Here is an 8702-nt window from a genome sequence, read left to right on the forward strand (position 1 = left end):
ATTGCATGTGTCTTTGTTTTGCAGAATTTTCCATCAGTAACATCCTGGGAACTTGTACCCTGAACCCAAAACTGTTCATTCATGTTTTCATACTCCGTTATCACCCAAACAGCATGTGTCTGTCACACACACTGTGTGTCAAGAATGTTCACCAAACACACATCAGTATTAATTCTGTCCCCTAAAAACAGCTCTAACTATAGATACACAGGCTCTTCTTAAAGATCTTTTTAACCCAGTGTTTCTACTTCACACTTCACTATTTAACTGCCACTCCATGTATTAATTCGCAGCCAGGTCATGAATCTCACAGGAATGCAGTTTTACCACTTTGTAGTCATTGTGTGTTTAATTCCAATAATGCTTCCAAGTATAATAAGATCATTTTATTCAGAAGAACTAGTCACATCAGCCATTCCTTAAGCACACATCCCTTCAAAGAGTGAAAGGTTGACTAGCTGCCACTGATAAAACTTAAAAGAAAATGATGCAGGATGTTGAAGCAATTTAGAACAAGAAGAGACCTTTGAAGAGGACAATTTAAGGGAGACATGCAGCCTTGAATGAATAAGTTCTTGAATGCGTAATATGAGAATGTCACCCAGTATTCTATGAATGAGCATATTATCAAAACAGTCATAAATGGTACAAAATCCCATCACTGATCCAGAAAAGTAACTGCTGTTACTTCTTTGAGGATTTTTTTGTTTTGTGGTAATTACATATTGGGCCTAAATCATTCATGCTATGTGTGGACTCTACTGGAGACCTACCTATGTTTCCAACCCAGAAACTTTTGTTTTCAGGTATGAAAATGTAGTAACAATATGTGTTTGAAAGAGGAATTTTAAGAATGAGAGCTATGTGTGAAGCTTAATTGGTCAAGTCCACACAGGAAAATTAAACTATATTAAATATTTCAAATAGAGGAAATAGAAAGAAATACAATTAGATGAGTATTAAGAAGCCAATGGATAAATAATGAAAATTAGTGATTTCAAAAGCAGAGACTTCCCATTGAGCTAGGGAAAAAGAAGACAGCACCAACAGCAATTAGGGGCAATGAGTTGGGCAGTAGGACTCCTGTAAAGGAATAGCAAGCTCACCCAACAACAGTGCTTTTCCAAGATACCATAAACTATTAAATAAAAAGCAAAAGACCAGATGAAGAATACTCACCATCGGGTATTTGGTCATGAGAATACAAGAGCCCACTAAACATTATATATTATTACGATTACTTCCCAGAACTTGAGGGTAAGTCCATATTAATGAAGGCACCATAAACTTTGGTCATAGGACCTATAGAAGTCAAGTTGGACTGACCTGGAATTTTGTTCCTTGATGGCTAATTTCACAGCATCAGAAGATACTGTGTAAATTACCAGGGGAGAAATATTATCAACAGTCATAACCAGTTATAAATTTTAAGAATTGCAATTATGACCAGCCTGACAGTTTTGCAATATGGATACTAATATTTTTTGTTGTAGTCAACACCTGTCTAACACACTCAACAAGAAGGAACCTATGCCTGGTACTATAAACCTAGCCAGACACTGAAAAGATCACATACCCTAGAAAAGATGCTACTATCATTTTCTAAATTGATATAATACCCAACTTCCTTATAAATACTTATCTTTGTTGTCTTAAAGCTTAGCTCTCACACCGAACCAACGAAGTTTCTTCCTGCAGCAGTCAGAGGTTATTACACAGAAGCACTGCTGGTCAAATGCAGGTAAGTGCAAATGGATTATCCATTCCCAAATGTGCTATGCATAACACAACCTCTACACAGAAGGCTCGGGAAACATAACAGAAGATGGCATGAGAAGATTGTTATAAACCAGAGGACCGAGAGAACCACTGAGAAATAATGTCCTCTGGATGAGACAGGGACTTTTCTTCCATAAATTCTCAACAATAAGCTGTCTCCAAGAAATCTGAAAAGATAATAGTAGTCAACAACTCAGGCCCGATGGGCAGAGGATACACAAGACCCACAGTTAAAGAACTATTCAGGACAGCTAAGAGAGGAAAGATTAATTATCTTCAATAAGCCTCTAATCATAAGTACTCAATATATACATGGTACATAATGGTAAACACATATATGTGTGTGTGTATTCTCACTAAGTTGTATGTATTCTCTATATAATAACTCAGTTTTCTATACATCACAACATATGTCATTAATAATTATAGTGCAAGAGGCCATAAATTTTAGAAGATGTGAGGGGACATGGAAAGAGAATGAAGCAGTTGGATTTCGTAAACATAGCATAGTCGTTATGATATTCTAAAAAATTAAAATATGAAAACCAAAGAAAGAGAAAACTCTCAATAGGTTAAATCCACAGATGCAATGCGTTTTCTGCTTTCCAACCTCCTGACTGAAGATGATGCAGATTTCACTATATTACCAACAAGTTTGAAGGTGTGTGGGTAATTGATCCTGGATATGTCAGTAATGTATTTTGTAAAAACTATGGAACCCCTTCATTCCTGAATTCCCACATCAGCAAAGTGAAGAAAATGACAGCATGTACCACATATGAGGCATGATATAGAGTATGTACAACATGGTGGATCACTATTAATGTTAGGATAGAATAATTGTTATCAAAACTCCTGTGTCTTAATAACCAGTTAATGGGAGTTACCTTCCTCTCATAGAAAAATGGGAGATCATAAAGTCAATGTCTTTATCCCTTAGGCATTCAACTATTTTGTTTAGTTATACCTGATTTAATCATTAGCTCATAAAGGCAAAATTATCTCTACTTGAATGCAATGATGCATAGTGTGTGAGATAGTTCCCATTTGCACACCCATTTAACAAAGCTCAGTGAAATAGGTAGTGATGTCCAAAGCAACTAGGTGGAAAACGGTTTATCATTCCTTGCCTCAAAGACACAAGAGAGAGACTGAAAACTTCTGCATATGACTGTATGGAGTTTATTTTAATATTTATGCTAACTTATCCATGGAGCCCTCAACTAATGCCTGTTGGAAACAGGAGCAAACACCCATACATAAAACACTGAGTCGAAGTAGAACTCAGATGCAGAGGGAGAGGACAAGGCCAGGTGGCAGAAACACTTAGAGATAGCTTACCTGAACAAGGAGGAGCTAAAGGGCCACCAGACTGATAGCTGGGAAGCCAGCATGAGACTGACTCAGGCCCCCCTGAATATGGGTCTCAGCCAGAAGGACTGAGCAGTCTAAGGGACCTAAGACAGTGGACCCAGGATGTATCCCTGGTACACAAAAGGACTTTGCAAACACATCCCCATGGAGGGATAACTGCCTTAATCTAGAGACAGGAGAGAAGCCCTAGTCCCTACTTCACATGACCTGTCAGACGTACATGACCCCTACTGGATGGCATTCCCCTGCATATGGAATTGGGGTGGGGGGATGGGAGGGGAGGGTGTTTAGAGTGCATGTGAGAGGGCAGAGAGGGTAAAAGGGAAAGAAGGAGGGAGATAGGAAGGGAGGGAGGGAGGGAGAGGGAACTGGAACCGACATGTAAAATAATAAATTAAATTTTAAAAAAATGCTTTGACTCCAAAATTTAAGTTCAAGGACAAGTTACAGGGGAAAAGGATTTCTATTTTTGTTTCCACAGAAAATGAAAAGCTGTGGATTCCTTCCAGACTGGTGTGGTTTGATCAAGCCAGACCACCTGAAACAGAGTACCAGGTGATCCTACATTCAAAACAGCTGGACAAAGCAGCCTTAAAGACTACAGCCAGGGCTGGCTATTGGCCAGAGGTGAGTCTGGGCCCAATTGGGGCTGCCTGTCCCCTTCAACCTCTTTTCCCCCCTCCCCCGCCTGAACTCCCTGGATTGGCCCCTGATCCTGCTGCTCCCTTTGAGAGCACCCTTGGAGCTCTGATACACCCCCACCCATCCCAACCTCCAGCCTACCCCCCCCCACCCTGTGCCCTACCCCACCTATGGTCCTGCCGCTCTGGTTGAGCACTGGGACAGAGGGTGGAGCCAACAGTCCACCCTACTTCGGAGACCTCTCGGAGCAACTCCGAACAAAGGAGACCTGACTATCCACGTGGGACCACCTGTAATTTCCACCGGCTTGGTCCCTGACCCCGCCTCCAGTCCTCTGCTGGAGTCCCAGGCCCCTCCCAGAGATCCTCCTATCTCTGCGGGTCCACTTGGAGTTCCTGCAGGCAAGATCCTTGACCCACAAATCCGGGCCCCTGCCAAAGAACGAGGTCTCAGCTGGAGAGCGCCAGTTTCCAGTGAGATCCCACTACCCTGCAAAACCTTCTCAAGTTCCAGTCCAGCCCTCGTCCTCTTCTGCCGGCTATTGGCCAGAGAGAAGCCTCCTAGAGAGCTTGGACCACACAGAGATACAGACATTGAATCTTTGATCCACATAAGCCCATCTGGGAAGGACCATAGAGAGAGGGAAGAGACACCACCAACACCTACAGGAAGAAACTATGGGAAGAAGGCAATACAAGAGAACACCTAACAACAGAAAGACAAACATGACACCACCAGAATCTAGGGAATCTACACCAACTAGAATGGAACACAACAACAAAGCAGAGGAAGCAGAAGGGTACGACTTAAAAATCACCATCATAAAAATGATAGAGGCCCTCAAAGAAGATATGAGAAAATCCCTTAAAGAAATAGAGGAAAAAACAAACAAAAAAGTGGAAGAAATGAACAAATTCCTTAAGGAAAGTACAGAAAGCCAAGAAAAAACAATTAACCAGGTGAAGGAAACGGTTCAAGATTTGAAAACCGAAATTGAGAAAATAAAGGCAACACAAATGGAAGGAAAGCTGGAAATTGAAAAGCTGGGCAAAAAATCGGAAACCACGGACACAAGCATAACCAATAGAATTCAAGAGATGGAAGAGAGAATCTCAGGCGCAGAAGATAAACTAGAAGAAATAGATTCATCGACCAAAGAAAACCATAAATCCAACAAATCCTTAACACACAATATCCAGGAAATGTGGGATACCATGAAAAGGCCAAACCTAAGAATAATAGGCATAGAGGAAGGTGAGGAAGCCCAGCTCAAAGGGCTCAAAGGTGCTGAAAACATATTCAACAAAATCATCGAGGAAAACTTTCCAAATCTGAAGAAGGACATGCCCATGAAAGTACAAGAAGCATACCGAACCCCAAATAGGCTGGACCAAAGAAAAAAGACCCCTCGACATATAATAATCAAAACACCTAGCATACAGAATAAAGAAAGAATATTAAGAGCAGCGAAGGAAAAAGGACAGGTAACATATAAAGGCAGACCTATCAAAATTACACCTGACTTCTCCATGGAAACCCTCAAGGCCAGAAGGTCCTGGATAGATGTTCTAAAAGTATTAAGAGAACACGGATGCCAGCCTAGGCTACTATATCCAGCAAAACTCTCAGTCAATATAGATGGAGAGAACAAGATATTCAATGACAAAACCAGATTTTCCCAATATGTATCTACAAATCCAGCCCTACAGAAAGTATTGGAAGGAAAATTCCAACCCAAGGAAGGTAACTACGCCCACAAAAATGTAGGCAACAGATAATCCAACTACACCAGAAACCTAGGGTGAAGCAGAACAAATACATTCACAATACCACTGCCAACAACAAACCTAAATCAAACAACCATCAACAATCAATGGTCCTTACTCACCCTCAACATTAATGGTCTTAACTCACCTATAAAAAGACACAGATTAACAGAATGGATACGAAGACAGAATCCATCCTTCTGCTGCATACAAGAAACACATCTTAGCTCCAAAGATAGACATTACCTCAGGGTAAAGGGTTGGGAAAAGATTTTCCAATCAAATGGAAATAAGAAGCAAGCAGGCGTAGCTATCCTAATATCTAACAAGCTAGACTTCAAACCAAAACTAGTCAAAAGAGATGAAGACGGTCATTTCATATTCATCTCAGGAGAAATCCATCAACACAAACTCTCAATTCTGAACATCTATGCCCCTAATACAAAGCCACCCACATTCGTAAAAGAAACACTACTAAAACTCAAAGCTCATATAAAACCTCACACACTTATAGTGGGAGACTTCAATACACCACTCTCAACACTAGACAGGACCACAAATCAGAAACTCAACAAAGAGACAAAAGAATTAACAGAAGTTATGTCTCAACTGGGGCTAACAGACATCTATAGAACATTCCATCCAAAGACAAAAGAATATACCTTCTTCTCTGCTCCACATGGAACCTTCTCTAAAATCGACCACATACTAGGAGACATTACAAACCTCAACAGATACAAGAGAATAGAAATAGTCCCCTGTATCTTATGGGACCACCATGCTTTAAAATTGGAATTCAACAACAATACAAATAGCAGAAAACCTGCAAACTCATGGAAACTTAACAATGTGCAATTGCACCACTCCTGGGTCAAAGAAGAAATAAAGAAAGAAATTAAAGACTTTCTAATATTCAACGAGAATGAGGATACAACATACCCGAACTTATGGGACACCTTGAAAGCAGTGCTACGAGGGAAGTTCATTGCACTAAGTGCCCATATGAAGAAAACAGAGGATAGTCACATAAATGAATTAACAGCGCAACTGAAAACCTTAGAACAGAGAGAAGCGAATTCACCCCGCAGGAGCAGACGCCAGGAAATAATCAACTTGAGGGCTGAAATCAACAAAATAGAAACCAGGAAAACAATACAAAAAATCAATGCAACAAAGAGTTGGTTTTTTGAGAAAATCAACAAGATTGATAAACCTTTATCCAAATTAACGAAAAAGCAGAGACAGAACATGCAAATTAACAAAATCAGAAACGAAATGGGGAACATAACAACAGACACAGAGGAAATCCAGACAATTTTCAGGTCATACTTGAAAATCTGTATTCCACAAAAATTGAAAATTCAAAGGAAATGGACAAGTTTCTGGATAACTATCACTTACCAAAATTAAATCAAGAACAGACAAACAACTTAAATAGACCTATAACCCGAAATGAAATAGAAGCAGTCATCGAAAGCCTTCCAACGAAAAAAAGTCCAGGGCCAGATGGATTCAGTGCAGAATTCTACCAGACATTCAAGGAAGAACTAATACCACTACTCCTCAAACTGTTCCACAAGATAGAAACAGAAGGTTTATTGCCAATCTCTTTTTATGAGGCCACAATAACTTTGGTACCCAAACCTCACAAAGACACAACTAAGAAAGAAAACTACAGACCAATATCCCTGATGAACATCGATGCAAAAATACTCAATAAAATAATGGCAAACCGAATTCAAAAATACATCAGAGAAATCATCCACCATGATCAAGTAGGCTTCATACCTGGATTGCAGGGATGGTTTAACATACGAAAATCTATCAACGTGATCCACCATATAAACAAACGGAAAAAGAAAAACCATATGATTATCTCCCTAGATGCAGAAAAAGCCTTCGATAAAATTCAACACCCTTTCATGATAAAGGTATTAGAGAGGTCAGGGATAACAGGAACATACCTAAACATAATAAGAGCAATATACAGCAAACCAACTGCCAACATCAAACTGAATGGAGAGAAACTTAAGCCAATTCCTCTAAAATCAGGAACAAGACAAGGCTGTCCTCTCTCTCCATATCTCTTCAATATCGTACTAGAAGTTCTAGCTAATGCTATAAGACAACAAAAGGAGATCAAGGGCATCCAAATTGGAAAGGAAGAAGTCAAACTGTCTCTATTTGCAGATGACATGATAGTTTACATAAGCGACCCAATAAACTCTACCAGGGAACTCCTACAGCTGATAAACACCTTCAGCAAACTAGCAGGATACAAAATAAACTCAAAAAAATCAGTAGCCCTATTTTTTTCAGACGACAAAGAGGCAGAGAAAGAAATCAGAGAAACATCACCCTTTACAATAGCCACAAGCAACATAAAGTATCTTGGTGTAATGCTTACCAAACAAGTAAAAGATCTATATAATAAGAACTTTGTGACTCTAAAGAAAGAAATTAAAGAAGATACCAGAAAATGGAAAGACCTCCCATGCTCTTGGATAGGTAGGATAAACATAGTAAAAATGACAATCTTACCAAAAGCAATCTACAGATTCAATGCAATCCCCATTAAAATCCCACCACAATTCTTCACCGACCTTGAAAGGATAATAATCAACTTTATATGGAAAAACAAAAAGACCCAGGATAGCCAAAACAACCCTATACAATAAAAAGAACATCAGGAGGCATCACCATTCCTGACTTTAAGCTCTACTACAGAGCTATAGTTCTGAAAACAGCCTGGTATTGGCATAAAAATAGACAGGTAGACCAATGGAATCGAATTGAAAATCCTGATATTAATCCACGCACCTATGAACACCTGATTTTCGACAAAACAGCTAAAATTTACAATGGGGCAAAGACAGCATCTTCAACAAATGGTGCTGGCACAATTGGATGAGGGTGTGTAGAAGACTGCAGATAGACCCATGTCTGTCGCCATGCACAAAACTCAAGTCCAAATGGATCAAAGACCTTAACATCAATCCAGCCACATTGAACCTCTTAGAAGAGAAAGTAGGAGGTACCCTTGAACAAATTGGTATAGGAGACCGCTTCTTGAACATAACTCCAGGGGCACAGACACTGAAAGAAACAATTAATAAATGGGACCTCTTCAAACTTAGAAGC

This window comes from Phodopus roborovskii, unplaced genomic scaffold (genome assembly GCF_943737965.1).
Source record: "Phodopus roborovskii unplaced genomic scaffold, PHOROB, whole genome shotgun sequence".
In the NCBI taxonomy this organism is placed as follows: Eukaryota; Metazoa; Chordata; class Mammalia; order Rodentia; family Cricetidae; genus Phodopus; species Phodopus roborovskii.